The 16,352-nt window shown below is 38.9% G+C and overlaps 1 protein-coding gene across 4 annotated transcripts in view; it reads left to right on the top strand.

The window, feature by feature from the left end:
- The window catches only part of LOC127432055 (phosphatidylinositol 3,4,5-trisphosphate-dependent Rac exchanger 2 protein-like), a 238,069-nt gene that overhangs the window by 664 nt on the left and 221,053 nt on the right, over window positions 1-16,352 (top strand). The gene's annotated exons all lie outside the window — the stretch shown is intronic.

The following is a 16,352-nucleotide window of genomic DNA, read 5'->3' as shown; positions in this document are numbered from 1 at the left end:
CTTTGCGCGCGTCTCGCGCAGGAGCTCCGCGTTTTTAGACGCCGTGTCATCTTTTTAGTAGTAAAAACAGTAGCTTCATTTATTATTTATGAGATGAGCTCTAGTTTTGTCGCGTCGCTCGCTTGCAGTGTATTTAGGGTAGATAGAGTTTTAGTATGCAGGGAGTGAAAAAGCAGCAACAGAAGTCTTGTGGTGAACCTCAAAACCCAGACCGTGGCATGCCTGTCAATCACGCTGATAGATTTGGGGTTGTAGCTCTATCTAAGAAGTAACTGTACAGTGTAATTTAATTTTAAAGTGTCTCAGTTTAATTTGTGATTTCTGTTTTGGAAAGCATCTTTCCAGTTCCTGTTGACCCACTCACCAAAGTCAGTGTTTGGATCACACTTGTCCACCTCCCTTTAATTTAGAAGTCATTCGCAAAATCTGAGGCTATTTAAAATCACCATTGTAACTAACTGTACCTGTGTAGTTCAGACATCTTTGCAAGTCATCATAGGCTACATCAACTTCAAGCAGAAGAGAACTGAGGGAATTTCTTTGGTGCATTACTTACAAATATTTAGACAGTTGTATTTATAATTAATAGTTTGGTTTATGTAGATGATTTATGTAGATTTGATTTACAATATATAATGTAGATAGGATCATTTAAACTTTATACAAAAATAGTACATTCTAGGACTGAGTTATATCTCACAGGAAAAAATCTTCCCTATTTCGACATGCAAAATATTCTGATTTTGTTTATAATAATTATCATTTCCATAATGGATGTCTCAATCAGGGATGCATCTGTCCACGATTTGCTAAGGCTCATTAAGCAAGTCTAGGTAAATGCCTTTAACTGAGTCTGGAACAAGAACTGAGAGAGCACAGGTGGATTTAGAATGAAGAAAAATAATAAAAAAAAACCTCTCACTGGCACAATGTGGACTTGTGAATGTGAACTAATGTAATTTCTGCCTGCACAGGAGGAATGAAATACTGTAAGCCCTTAGATGTTACAGAGGAATGGAAGGCGTAAAGACAGGAAGGAAAGGAAACAGTAATGCAGCCATGCGTTTCAGACACAAGCAAAATATACCTTAATTAAGGTAATTAGAGGCCAGTTACTTATGTTTTGCATACTGAAGCACTTATATTTTGATGTTAATTCATCCAGAATTAAGAAAAACAAATAAAAGTATGAATTGGTACACAGTGGTATTCATACAGAGTTACCATTTCAAAATAAATTATCTTAATTTTTAGTATAGAACCTAAATGAACCACTAGATGGTACAGTCATGATTGATAAAGTTCTATGGAAATTTGGAGGACCGTTCAGGGCACTATATTGTTTGTTGTAACAATGAACCATGTTACCATTCTTAATATACATTTACTTGCTAATATTCCACACTTGGAGACTGTCACAGGTGGTTCCAATGTGGGCAGAGGATTTCATTTTCAGTAGGACAAAATGAAATATGACTCTTTATACACCATTTTGTTCCATTTAATATAAATCATCAGTCTGTGGAGAGTGTTAGCTATTTTGAATTAGGAGACAGGCTTTGAGATTTTATAAACCAAACCTGAGCAGTGGCTGCATGTCATTCAGTGTACTGTAACTGTAATTAAAGGGATATTTCTCCTAAAAATGAAAATGTTTCTAATCATTTACTCACCCTCATGATTTTTAGAAGAATATCTCAGAGGTCCACACAACACATTTCATAGTACTTTACTGCCAGCTCTAAACTGCATGATACATTCAAAAAGAGGTGTAAAAGTGCTTCTTTTGATGACAAAAGCTTAGTGTTGTTCCCTCTGAGTCTGATTAGGAAGCCAAGGAGGGAACTTTATCAGCTCAAGTCAATGGGAAATATCATCCACAGTTCTCTCATGGGTGCCACTGCAGGTCAAACAGATCGCTTTCAAATGATAATTTTGCGTAGTAATGCCCAAACGAGAATTTCTGAATGTCTGGACCAGAGATGGCCATTATTTTGAGCTTCGGGCTAGAGGAAGCCTACAAAGAAGTGAATTTAAATGATAACAACAATCCACGGTAGAGGACAATAATCTGTGTATCATTTGTCCATTTCATATTAATTAGGAATTCAAAATCGGAAAAACAAAAAATGACCTGTTATTTCTTTATTTGTTTACAAAACCAATATTAAAAAACAAATAATGACTTTTTCGTAATTTCGATTTAATGCTCAAGTTAAAAATAGGAAATTGGAAAAATAGCCACGGACCCGGGACACTGTGCATTTTGATTATTTGATTTCACTAATATATGGCTTGAATACTTGATTCGCCCATATGGGTGGACCTAAAATGCCCCTTTGTTCTGATTGGTCAACCTGCACAGTCATCATCCTCCATGCTGTGAGACAGAATAAAAGTTCTCTGCTGTTTAATTGTTCAGATGAATTAGTCTCAGTTAATATTAAATTCTTTACCATTTATTCTCCAAAACTCGCCACGTTTATTGCAGCTGAGCTATCTCATCAAATAGTCAGACACAGTGCCTACACACAACCCTAAAATGTTCACTGAATGCAGACACACACACACACACACACATATTATTAAGATATTTATTAAGATTAATCCCTCGCTCTGTATGCCAAATATGTTCTCACAGTTATCCTTCTTCGTGCAACACAGCTTGTTGTATTAATTTATAAGTGTACCATGTAGTGAAGCTGATCAGTTGGGCACTGGTGGTCCACACTGCACTGGAGAATCGGCTGGCATTCGCAGTTAGGGTGACCAGACGTCACTTTAAACCTGGGACAGTCCCGATTTTACAAGTCATGTACCGCGTCATGGTGGACTTACAGTCGGGACACCTTTTGTACTAATAATAAGTCTAAGGCAGCTATAGTTTGATTGCTTTAAATAAGCGTTTTAAATTGACATCACTGTTTCGTGCGTTTTTTAAATGAGAAATCAAAGAGTATTGAAAGAATCTGTTTATTTTAATTTTTACATATTGCAGTGCAATGAAAAAAGCAAGATGTGGTTCAGGGAATATACAGACTTAATGTAGAGTGCATCCAAGACAGATGAGCATGCAGTGAATTATAACAGCTACAACAGTAAAGCATTCATGAACTAAATAAAATAAACTTTTAGCATAATTTCCATGATGAGCAAGTCCCTCACACCTAAGCTCCCAGAGCGGGGTAAAGTTAGTTTTAAGCTCGATATTTTTTTATATTCAGTTTCTCATATCTGCGCTCTCTGCCTGCAGCAACTTTGCAAAGATTGCGCACACATGGTATATAAACAGGGTTGGGAGGGTTACTTTTGAAATGTATTCCACTACAGATTACAGAATACATGCTGTAAAATGTAATTTGTAAAGTATTCTGCTAGATTACTCAAGGCCAGTAACGTATTCTAAATACTTTGGATTACTTCTTCAGCACTGGTAGATTTTTTCACTTGTTTTGACTAAAAAACTCTGCCAGTACAGTAAGACAAAATACACATTAAAAATACATTCTCTGAAAAAACGAAATATCTTATGCAGTGTTGTTTCTAAAACAAGATCAATCTAATTAATCTTATTTTAAGGATTTTTAGATATTTTTACAGGAAAACAATACAAACATTATTAAGAATACGATTTTTGCCCTAATATCAAAGGTCTTACTAGAAAAAAGAAATTATAATCCAACGTGAATTTTCTTGATAAAAAATATGATCATGCCTGGTAACGTGCATTTAAAATGGCTAGAAATCGCATTTTAGCTTAGCGTAAAGCTGACAATTTACACAAGGTTTATTTCTATTTCTTCTGCTCCAAACTTACTTCAAACTTACTTCTCTGTCTGCTTGTATGAATGTTACACATCATAAGAAAGTGTTTCACCGCTGTTCAAATGCACTTTGGATTGCATCATTTATATGTATAAATGTTTTCCATCTGAAAGGACTAAATATTAAATGAAACAAATGACAATAAAATGCAAAGTAATCTCTTCAGTAATCAAAATACTTTTTGAATGTAACTGTATTCTAAATACCAATGATTTAAATTGTAACTGTAGTGGAATACAGTTACTTATATTTTGTATTTTAAATACGTAATCCCATTACATGTATCCTGGTATATACACAGTATATAAATATAAACGGTATATAACTATACTACACAGACATAAAACACTGCACTCAGAACTGTCAGTTGGTGTGGCTGCAGAATTAAGAATGAAAATGCTCCGATGCAATTTCATTGCTTAGCGTACTTAAGGGACTGTCTGAAATTTCCACTCACTATTAAACACAGGTGGTGTCCAATCACTCATTCAGTTGACATGCAAGTTAAACATAAAACATTCAAAATACACTTTTACATTCCAAATGTTGTAGTAGGTTGCCAGATAAAAGACTGAGCTACAACAAGTGAGATTTTTACAGTAAGTCCTATAATATGAATACAGTATTATATTATTTAAAATAAATAAATAAATAATAATTCACCAAATTATATTTTCACATTTCAAAGGTTGTAGTAAGTTCCCAGTGTATAGACTGACATACTACAACATTTGGAATGTGAAAATAATGTTTTGGTCAATTTTAGTTTATTCATTTTTAAAATAATCTAATAGGCTACTACTCATTATTGGATGTACTGTAAAAGTCTCACCTGTAGTATGTCAGTCTGCCCACTGGGAAGTTACTACAACCTTTGGAATGTGAAAATAATGTTTTCGTTAATTTTAGTGATTTTTTTTCTCCATAATTCAAGTGAATACTGTACATTCATATTTTTTAGATAGAACATGCAAGTCAATGGTCAAATAAATGACTGCTCTGACGCCAGTGACGTTTTAGTTGTTGGTGTGAGTTTTCAGATGGTACCTTACGCACCATAGGCAAATATCCAACAAATATTGAACCTAAAACTAACTTTACCCCGCAGTTAAACGTAAGCCTATGTCTTTACAATGTAGGCATATGCTTCAATAGTCTTACGAATGTATGGTTATTTTCGTCATCTCATTTAAAACCATGCCTTTTCAAACCGGAGCAATGTCAAAGACAGCAGGTTTATATGTAGGGCTGTCTGATAAATCTGGCTACTTGATGAGAGAGATAGCTCAGCTGCAATAAACGTGGTGAGTTTTGGAGAATAAATGGTAAAGAATTTGATATTAACTGAGATGAATTCATCTGAACGGTTAAACAGCAGAGAACTTTTATTCTGTCTCACAGCTTTGAGAAAGACGATGGTGCACGTTGACCAATCAGAAGAAAGGGGCATTTCAGGTCCACCCATATGTGCGAATCAAATATTCAAGTCATATATTAGTGAAATCAAATAATCAAAACGCACAGTGTCCTGTGGCTATTTTTCCAATTTCCTATTTTTAACTTGAGCATTAAATCAAAATTACGAAAAAGAAGTCATTATTTGTTTTTTAAATTGCTTTTGTAATCAAATAATGAAATAGCAAGTTTTCCGATTTTGAATTCCTAATTGAATATGAAATTAATAAATGATACACGAATTTGCTTTTAATAAGAATTTTAAATTGACATCAGTGTTTCGTGCATTTTTAATATATGAAATCATCAAAGAATATATATATATTTTTTGTCATTAACATTTTTTATTGATTCCATACATAAAAAATAAATAAATTAAGGAATTACACACATATATAAACAAACACAGAAAAAAAGTGATTATCCACATAGAAAAACAATAAAAAAATAAATAAATACAATTTAAATGACTACATACAACAAAACAACATTGTCTCTCTCCCCAACACCGTTGTTGAAATTCTCCATGAAGGTCACATATCTGCCCCATTTCATTCCTGTATGCCTCCATGTTACCCAGCCGTCTATGCGTCATTTCCTCGAAAGCCGCTACCTTGCACAATTCGGTGCACCACTCCTGAAAGGAGGGAGAACCAGCTGCCTTCCAACCCCTAAGAATTTTTTGCCTCCCAATCATCACACTGGATAGAACCCACTTTTTTATGTATTTGTCATTTATATCAATGACTGTCCCATGCCCCAAAATACACAGTCTGAGGCAGAGAGTAACATCAGTGTCCAAGACCTCACTGATGAAGTTCTGGACTTCCGACCAGAACTCCTGAATCCTTGCACAGAACCAAAAGGCATGGGCTATGTCCCCATCTTCCAACTGGCATCTCCAACAGGTAGGTGTATCTATTAAACCAAGTCTATACAACCTAGAGGGAGTCCAACAGAAACGATGTATGATCTTAAATTGCATAAGACATACCTTAGCATCTCTGGACATAGATTTGCCACGTTCAAATCTTTTTCCCATAACCCCTTGAGAGATGATAAAGCTCCGTCACAAGACTCTGAATCAGCAAAGAATAGTACACCGATGCTTCGTGACCCTTCCCAAAAGCAACAATCACCACACTAAGGGTGTCTGCCGCTTTAGGGGGCTGTATACTACTTCCAAAGACAGTACATAATAAATGGCGCAACTGGAAATATCTGAAGAATTGAGACCTCGTAATCCCATATTGCTGTATAATATTATCAAAAGATCTCAATAATCAATTTTTGGTGGGGGTCGCGTGGCACCATGCGAGGGTCCGACATGTGAACGGCGAGCTCTGCGCACTTTGCTAGTTTTTAATACTTTTTGTGTCATAAACTGTTGAGATTCGATACACTCTGTTTCATAACTGTTCTATGAAGACAATATGTCAAAGAATTCAAAATCAGGCTCTGGAGACATTTAAAGACACTTACGTGCTCAAGCTGATATCCCTGACAAGGCCACAGACCAGGGACTCGGTTTGGATGGTGCAGTGGGAGAAATTCAGCATCAACTGTCCAGCATGTCGGCGAAACTATGTCTGAATTGTTGGAATTCCTGAGAATAAAGAAGGCTGAGATATGGTGAAATTCCTAGACGAGCTCTTCCCGAGTCTGCTCGACATAACAGGCCATACGCTGGAAATTGAGCGAGCTCACAGAGTCCCGGCTCGGAGATCCACTGAGGGAGACGGGCCCCGATCAATTCTGGCCAAATGTCTGAGATCATCCGATAAAGATCTCATGTTACGCGAGGAGAACCACAACTTTTTTTTGTTCCCAGACTTTGCAAATTCGACAAGAGAGAAATCTCTTACATCAATGGAAGGTTGCTGGCCAAACTGAGAATAGATGCTAATGATGGCCGCAAAGTATTTACATGTCCCCAGCAAGCATTGTCCTTTATAAAGTCATTGGAATAAGTAAGCCATGGTGTCCGAGGAAGCTGGGCACCTTTTTTGTTTCTTTTTGTGATGGTTCCGCCTAGCGGCTGGAGTTTGTTTTGTGGAATAACACTCCTTCAAGAAACTTTTGCATCGACGGAGGGTCGCTTTTACACTGAAGTTCCCGGCCAGGTTGAGAATAGATGCTAAGGATGGCTGCAAAGTATTTACTTGTCCCCAACAACCTTTATAAAGTCAAGGGAATTAGTAAGTCATTGTGTGGTGCTCGCTTTGTAGCCAAGTGGACCTGACTCACTGAACATTCACTTGACCATCCGAGGAAAATGGGCGCCTTCTTTGTTTCTTTTTGTGCTGGTTCTGTGGATGAATCTGCTCATTCTTTGTGCTTATGCCTCCTATTGGATAGAGTTTGTTTTGTAGAATATTTTTTTGCAGGACATTGGAAGGATTAGGTCATCTGCTACACTTATGAAACAGCCGGCTCACTGAACATTCGTTTGACTGCCTGAGGAAACAGAAAGTTTTTTGTTTTTTTTGTGTGTGTTGGTTCCGCTAGAGGCTGGAGCTTGTTTTGGGGAGGAACACACCTTCAGGACAGTATGTGGATGAATCTACATGTTTTTTGTATTTATTCCGCCTATTTTTGTTTGTTTTATAGATTTTCTTCTGTTATGTAATTCTGTCTCACAAAATCTGTATAGAAGCACCAGACTTGAGCAATCCAATGGCAAAGTTGTCGCGGGGGCTCTCGTAGGCGTGCATGGACTGTTTGAGTTTAGAGGGATGGACGCCAGTTGGCGCTGTTGTGCACGGCGTTAATGCGCACGTTTTTCTATGAGTGGATTGTCTCTCTCCACATGGAATGTGAATGGGTTGGGGCACCACATAAAAAGAAGGAAAGTTATTTATTTTCTTAAACATAAGAAATATGATATTGTGTTTCTTCAAGAAATGCATCTTTCCCCGCAGGAAGCTGAAAAATTTGGGAAGATATGGGGTGGACATGTTTTCTTTAGTGTTGGCTCAAGTAAGAGCAGGGGAGTCATTACATTGATAAATAAGCATCTACAATTCAAATGTCTTAAACAGATTAAAGATAAATTAGGAAGAGACATTATTGTTTTAGCAGAAATTCAGGTGCAAAAGTTAATTTTGGCTAATATTTACATACCTAACGTTGATGATCAGGGCTTTTTTATAGATCTTGAAGGGATGTTGCAAGCCACTGGCACCCCTCATGATATAATATTGGGAGGAGACTTTAATCTTTTGATGGACTCATGATCATAGTGAAGCAAATGTGTGCAAGCCCACTAGAGCAACACTGACGCTTCACAGGATGTTTAAAAATCTTGGTCTTACAGATATTTGGAGACTTTTGAACCATCTGGTAGGGACTACACATTTTTTTCATCAGTCCATAAGATTTATTCTAGAATAGATTTTTTTGTATATCTAAGTCCCTCATTTCATCTGTTGTGGATCGCTCAATTGGAAACATCTTAGTCTCGGATCACACCCTGGTGAGTTTAGAGGTGTTGCCACATACGGAGAAAAAGAAATCATATAGTTGGCGCTTTAATGTATCCCTTTTGCAAAATCCTGAATTCCAACAAATGTTAAAGGCTGAAATCAATGTGTATATGGAGACCAACTGGTCCTTAGTATCCTCTGTTGGCGTGGCTTGGGAGGCACTTAAGGCAGTTCTTAGGGGTCAGATCATACAGTATGCCTCATTCATCAAAAGTCCAAAGCACGGGAACTGGGGGAGTTGGAAGAGAATATTAAAAGAGCTGAGGCAGAGCTGAAGCGCCGAATGTAGTCTGATGGCCTCAGAGAATAGACCCGATTGAAATACAGATATAATACAATTTTGTTGCGAAAGGTGGTCATGAGGCATCAGTGTTGTGATGAGGAGGAGAGTGGGGCCGAGCCCAGTCGGGCTAATCAGCCGAGTAGAGGGATAAGGCAGAGCCGGATGTGGCAGTTCGAGAGAGAGAGAGCCACTTCCTGTTAATTCAGAGTCTGGGGGACGGAGCTTCAACTTCTCTCAAGGGATTATGGGAGAAAGATTTAAACTTGGTATTGGAGGAGGGAGTGTGGGCTAGGATTCTAAAAAATGTCAAGTCTACATCTAGAGATGCAAGGGTGCGTCTGTTGCAATTTAAGATTTTGCATCGATTCTATTGGACCCCCTCTAGATTGTACAGGCTTGGTCTTAAAGACACACCCACCTGCTGGCGATGCCAATCGGAAGACGGGGACACAACCCATGCTTTTTGGGGATAAGTTAAAGTTTGGGGGGAAAAGTTATGATTTCAAGTGGTTTGATTTTGTATTTTCTGTTATATCTATTTGATTTGCTGCATGGAATCAATAAAAAACTGTTAATAACCAAAAAATACAAATCATTACATAAAATACTCTAAACAAAGAGGTAAATAAACAAACCATAAAAAAGGGGGGAATTATCAATGCATAATTTAGGGTTCAGCCATATGCTTGAGGCAACACTCAGATAAATATCTGAATTGAACATGCGGGAAACCTTTGACCACACTGATTTCAAGTGCTAAATTACGGGATGAGATTTTAGCTTTCTGGGCAATTTGGTAGAAAGACTTTGTAATGGTGAAATAGGGCAAGGGCCTCTTGTTCAATGCAAAACCAGGAAGGGGCCTTCTCCGGTGGGAGCGACCAATGTGCCAAATGTCCGAGACCAAAAGCTTAATAGTAACATAAAATCTTGGGGAGACCTAACCAACCTTTGTCAACTGGCCTGTGTAACTTATTAAAATGTATCAGAGGACATTTACCATTCCAAATAAAGGATTTGGCTATACTATCAAATTGTTTAAAATAAATGAGGGGAAATTCAAAGGGGAGAGACTGTAGTAAGTAGTTGAATTTTGAAATACAATTCATTTTTATAACATTAACCTTCCCAATCATAGACAAATGTAAAGAAGCCCACTTGTCCACATCACTCGAAAAACGTTTTATTAAAGTGTCAAAAGTAACTCTAATTAAGTCACTCAAACTTGATGGAAATAAAATGCCCAAATACTTAATGCCCTGCTTGGGCCACTAGAAAGTGCCTGGCTGAAAAGCTGTTATAGGGCAATATGCTGTCAGAGCCAAAGCTTCGGATTTAGACCAATTAACTATCCAGGATACTATCCTAAGTATACTGAGAACTTAGAAAAGGAATTAATAATTCTGTGGAGGCAAGGCATAGGTCTAGTAGGGTCGGAGACGAGCTGCGTAGAGCAAAAGCTTATGCACCACACCTCCTGCCACAACCCCTGGAAAATCATCCTCCTTTCTTATCACAGCTGCTAATGGTTCCAGGGCAAGACAGCACAGTAATGGGGAAAGAGGGCAACCCTGCCGGTTGCCCCTATCCAGAGTAAAATAATCTGAAATTAATCCATTTGTTTGTGCCGCTGCTACCGAGTGTCTATAAAGTAACTTAATCCATCCAATAAAAGTATTCCCAAACCTGTAATTCCAAAATCTTAAAAAGATAATCCCATTCTACCATATCAAATGCCTTTTCAGCGTCAAGTGAGATGGCAGCGACCAGAGTCTGATCATTTGCCACTGACCACATGATATTGATGAAACGCCTAATGTTATCAGAAGAGCTACGGCCCCGAATAAACCCCACCTGATCTATATGTATAAGAGATGTCATAACTTTACTTAATCGGTTAGACAAAATTTTGGACAATATTTTAACATCTAGCTGGATCAGGGAAATTGGATGGTAACTCTTACACTCGCTTGGATCTTTGTCCTTTTTAAGAATCAGACTGATCCAGGCTTGCTTCATGGTTGGCAGAAGCTTACCATTCTTTAATGATTCCTTATAAACTTCTAGCAAAAGTGGAGCCAGTTCTGTAGCATATGATCTAAAAAAATTCAGTGGCAAAGCCATCTGGCCCCAGAGCCTTGCCTGTAGGCAAGGCCTTAATTACATCGCAAAGCTCCTCCAAGGTTATTTTTGCTCAGTCGTCAGTTTAGGAAGATCTAATGGTTCCACAAAGTTTCTAATATCCTCAGGTAAATATATCACCACCAGCAGATTTCACTGAGGGTATGGTAGAAAAAGACTCTCTCTGTTTTATATATCTAGCTAGAATTTCCCTGCCTTATCCCCCAACTCAAAGTATGACTGTCTTGCCCTGAATAGCCAAAACTCCACCTTCCACGACAAAATAGTATTATATCTATATTTCATTCGGGTCAATTCCCTGAGGCCATTAGACGACATTCAGCAATTCAGCTCTGCCTCTGCATTTTTGATAATCCCTTCCAATTCCACGAGTTCTTGTGCTTTGGATTTTTTGGTGAATGAGGCAAACTGTATGATCTGGCCCCTAAGAACCGCCTTAAGTGCCTCCCAAGCAATGCTCACAGAGGATACTGAGGACCAGTTGGTCTCCATATAGACACTGGCTGTGTTTCGTTTGGAAGGCTGATGAAAAAAATGTATAGTCCCTCCCAGATGGGTTCAGAAGTCTCCAAATATCTGTAAGACCAAGATTTTTACACATCCTGTGAAGCGTCAATGGCTGTGTCTCGTTTTGAAGGCTGCATGCTAGGTAGGACGCGTCCTTTGAAGGCTGCAGTATAACGAGCGTCCTCCTTTAAACAAGTATCGTTTAAAGGAGACGGCCTTCATAGGACAAACGGAAACAGAACGTATTATGGTTGCTATGACAGCACGCCACTCTTTAACAAGCGTGAGCACTTTGAGTGAGAAGGGAACAAAGTCTCTTTTGAAGGGATTGTATGAGGTAAAATTTTGGAGAATTATAATGATGTAGAGAGAAAAGAAAATAGATTTTACAGGTGTACGTATAGTCTAATGCTTTATTTTAATCATATATTAATATAATTATACATATTATATACTCTGCACCATCTACTGAGGTACTTCAACTTGGGAATTAACATTCCTTGCGTTTGAACATCATATTTACGGGCAAATTGCCGTCGTTTTTTTAGACATTTCCATTGAAGCAAAGAATTGTGGGGTGTGAGTACCCACAAAATACACCTCTTGCGTCCTCCGAATTCCCGTGAAAGCAGGTCACATTCGAAGGCTGCATTCGAAGTGTCCTACTCGCTTTTCTGAAATGAGACAGCCTCGATGACGTATGTGGCCTACAAATGTGACCTCCGGAGGACGCATCCTTCCAAAAGAGACACAACCAATGTTGCTCTAGGGGGCTTGCACACTTTTGCTTCACTATGATCAAGGACTGAATCCATCAAAATATTAAAGTCTCCTCCCAATATTATATCATGAGGGGTGCCAGCGGCTTTCAAGATCTATAAAAAGCCCTGATCATCAACGTTAGGTGCATAAATTTTGGCCAAAATAAGACTTTGTCCCTGAATTTCAGCTTAAACAATAATAACTCTTCCTAATTTATCTTTAGTGTTTGCGACATCTGAATTGTTGATATTTACTTGTCAGTGTAATGAGTCCCCTGCTCTTACTCGAGCCAGCACTAAAGAAAACATGCCCACCCCATATCTTCCCAAATTTTTCAGCTACCTGCGGAGAAAGGTGCGTTTCTTGAAGAAACACTATATCATATTTCTTACGCGTAAGAAGAGAAATAACCTTTAACTTTCTATGGGGAGCCCCAACCCATTCACATTCCACGTGGAGAGAGAAAATCCACTCATATTAACATTTGACATTTTGACATATAAGAAAAACAAACTGTGTCAAAAACAAGATTATAAAGACCACATTCTAACATTAGTGCAACAATAAAAACCCGAACATCCCCCAGAACAAAAAAAACAGAAAAAGGAAAAACGTGCGCATTAACCCCACACGACAGCGCCAACTGGCGTCCATCCCTTCAAACTCAAACAGTCCATGCACACCTATGAGAACCCCAGCAACAACTTTGCCATCGGATTGCTCAAGTTCGGTGTTTCTATACAAATTGTGTGATACACAATTACACAGCAAAAGGTAATCTATAAAACAGACTCCAGGCAATAGGCGGAATAAGCACAAAGAGCATGTAGATTCATCCATCAAACTGTCCTGAAAGTGTGTTATTCTACAAAATAAACTCCTGCAGATAGGCGGAACCAGCACAAAAAGAGCGCGCAGATTCCCCAAACAGTAAAAACGAATGTTCAGTGAGCCGGTCCACTTGGCTGCAAAGTGAGTACAACAAGATGACTTACTCCAATGACTTTGCAAGAAATACTTCATGAAATAAACTCCAGTCAATAAATGGAATAAGCACAAAGAGCATGTAGATTCATCCATAAAACTGTCCTGAAGGTGATACTCTACAAAATAAACTCCAGCTGCTAGGCAGAACCACAAAAAAAAGCACGCAGATTCTTCAAACAGTCAAGCGAATGTTCAGTGAGCTGGCCCACTCGGGTCACTCCATTGACTTTATGAAGGACATCGCTTGCTGTGGGCATGTGAATGTTTTACAGCCATCCCTAGCATCTACTCTCAATTTGGCCAGGAATATCAGTGCAAAAGCGAACTTCCATTGATGTAAAAGTTTCTTGAATTCCTTGAACCGATTGCATTTTTTTCTTGTCGAATTCGCAAAGTCTGGGAACAAGAAAATGCTGTGGTTCTTCCAAGAAAGCCCTCCTTTAATCCTCGCCTCACGTAACACAAGATCTTTATCGGATGATCCCAGAAATTTGGCCATAATGGATCAGGGCCTGTCTCCTTCAGTGAGTCGCCGAGCAGGAACCCTGTGAGCTCGCTTGATTTTCAGCTTATGGCCTGCTATGTCGAGCAGATTCAGAAAGAGCCCATCCAGGAATTTCACCATATCCTGCCCCTCTACTCACTCAGGAACTCCTATGATACGGATGTTATTCCACCGGCTACGGTTTTCCATGTCCTCCAACTTCTCCCAGACATGCTCCAAATCCACCTTAGTCATTAGCGGTTTAGCAGATAATTCCCTCTCCAATGACTCCAGGTAATCGATCTGACTCTTGTAACCACATCAGTGAACTTCGTCTCCATGGCAGTGATCGATCGACATATCACAGCAAGATCCTCCAAGTCAGCAATGACCTTCGTCAACATTGCCGATATGTTCAGCATCTCTTGCCGCATTTCCCGCAACTCCCTGACTAAGTTGACTCCCAGGCTTGCGGCCTGCTTTGGGGCATCAGCTTGAGCACGTAAGTGTCTTTTTTTATTTTTTATTTTTTCCCTTTTCTTCCCAATTTGGCATGCCCAATTCCCACTGCTTACTAGGTTCTCTTGTTGGCGTGGTTACTCACCACAACCTGGGTGGCGGAGGACAAGTCTCAGTTGCCTCCGCTTCTGAGATAGTCCGCACATCTTATCACTGTGCATGACACATCGGAGACTCACAGCATGTGGAGGCTCATGCTATTCTCCGCGATCCACGCACAACTTACCACGCACCCCATTGAGAGTGAGAACCACTAATCACGACCACAAGGAGGTTACCCCATGTGACTCTACCCTCCCTAGCAACCGGGTCAATTTGGTTGCTTTGGAGACCTGGCTGGAGTCACTCAGCACATCCTGATTCGAACTCGCGACTCTAGGGGTGGTAGTCAGTGCCAATACTTGCTGAACTACCCAGGACCCACACGTAAGTGTTTTTTAATGTCTCCAGAGCCCGAGGATTCTTTGATATATTGTCCTCCTAAAACAGTTATGGAATGGAGTGTATCGAATCTCACTCCACTCCACTCACTTATGTCATTAAAAGTATTAAAATTAGCAAAGTGCGCAGAGCTCGACATTCACACGTCCGATCCTCGTATGGCGTCACGTGACTCCAATCATCAAAGAGTATTGAAAGAATCAGTTTATTTTCATTTTTACATATTGCAGTGCAATGAACAAAGCAAGATGTGGTTCAGGGAATAACGTAGGGTGCATCCAAGACAGATGAGCATTCATGCCAGTGAATTATAACAGCTACAACAGTAAATAATAAATGATAAATAATAATAATAATAACAAATAAATTGGAAAATATTATTGCATTTAATATTTAATATAAGGCAATAAGTATTTACATGGCAGCAAAGAGTAATAATTTCAAGCTCAGATCATTCCGACATCCATGCTTTTGAATGGGAATATGTAACCCAGTCTCATGAAAATCCGTACATATTTTACGAGTTGGCTATTTCGTATGATTACGTAAATTTGTACGATTTCATTACGTGCAAATGCCTGGATGTCTAATGCGAAAGTAAGCGCGAGTTTCGCAGACGAGGCGTTAAGGACATGCTTATAAATATTATGCCCTTACCCAAACCCCTAATCTAAACCTAACCGATAAATAGAGTGCATAAACATGATAGGAAGCTGTTGTGCTTGACAGAAGCAAGTAATTGATGCATATTAGATGGAAACGATGTCCAGTGGCATCATTAGCTGTAGTGAAAGTCGTACGAATTCATATGAGTGCAGTCATATGATATCATACGAATTAGTCAAATGTAAAAAAGTCACCGTGAGAGTGTGTAGGAATATGAGTAGACTTTACCTACTGGGTCGTATATGCGGCAGTTTTGTGTGCCTTTTATTATCGGACAAATGAAGACTGTGTGTAAATGCTGATTTCACTGGTCGAGCTTTTGAGAGAGCATTCATGAACTTCCTTTAGCATCATTTCCATGATGACCAAGTCCCTCACATCTAAGCTCCCAGAGTGAGGTAAAGTTAATTTTAGGTTTGATATTTTTTTCGATATTCGGTTTCTTGTACCCGTGCTCTCTGCCAGCAGCAAGTTTGCAAAGATTTCGCACACTTGGCTTAATGTTATGGTATATAAATATAAATGGTATATAACCATACTACACAGACATAAAACACTGCACTCAGAACTGTCAGTTGGTGTGGCTGCAGAATTAGGAATGAAAATGCGCCGATGCAATTTCATTGCTTAGCGTACTTAAGGGACTGTCTGAAATTTCCACTCACTATTAAACACAGGTGGTGTCCAATCACTCATTCAGTTGATGTGCAAGTTAAACATAAAACATTAAAAATTACACTTTTACATTCCAAATGTTGTAGTAGGTTGCCAGTTAATAGACTGAGCTACTACAAGT

Source organism: Myxocyprinus asiaticus, chromosome 41, assembly GCF_019703515.2.
Source record: "Myxocyprinus asiaticus isolate MX2 ecotype Aquarium Trade chromosome 41, UBuf_Myxa_2, whole genome shotgun sequence".
Taxonomy (NCBI): Eukaryota; Metazoa; Chordata; class Actinopteri; order Cypriniformes; family Catostomidae; genus Myxocyprinus; species Myxocyprinus asiaticus.
Note: the sequence above shows the minus strand (reverse complement) of the source record. Positions and strands in the feature narration are given on the sequence as shown.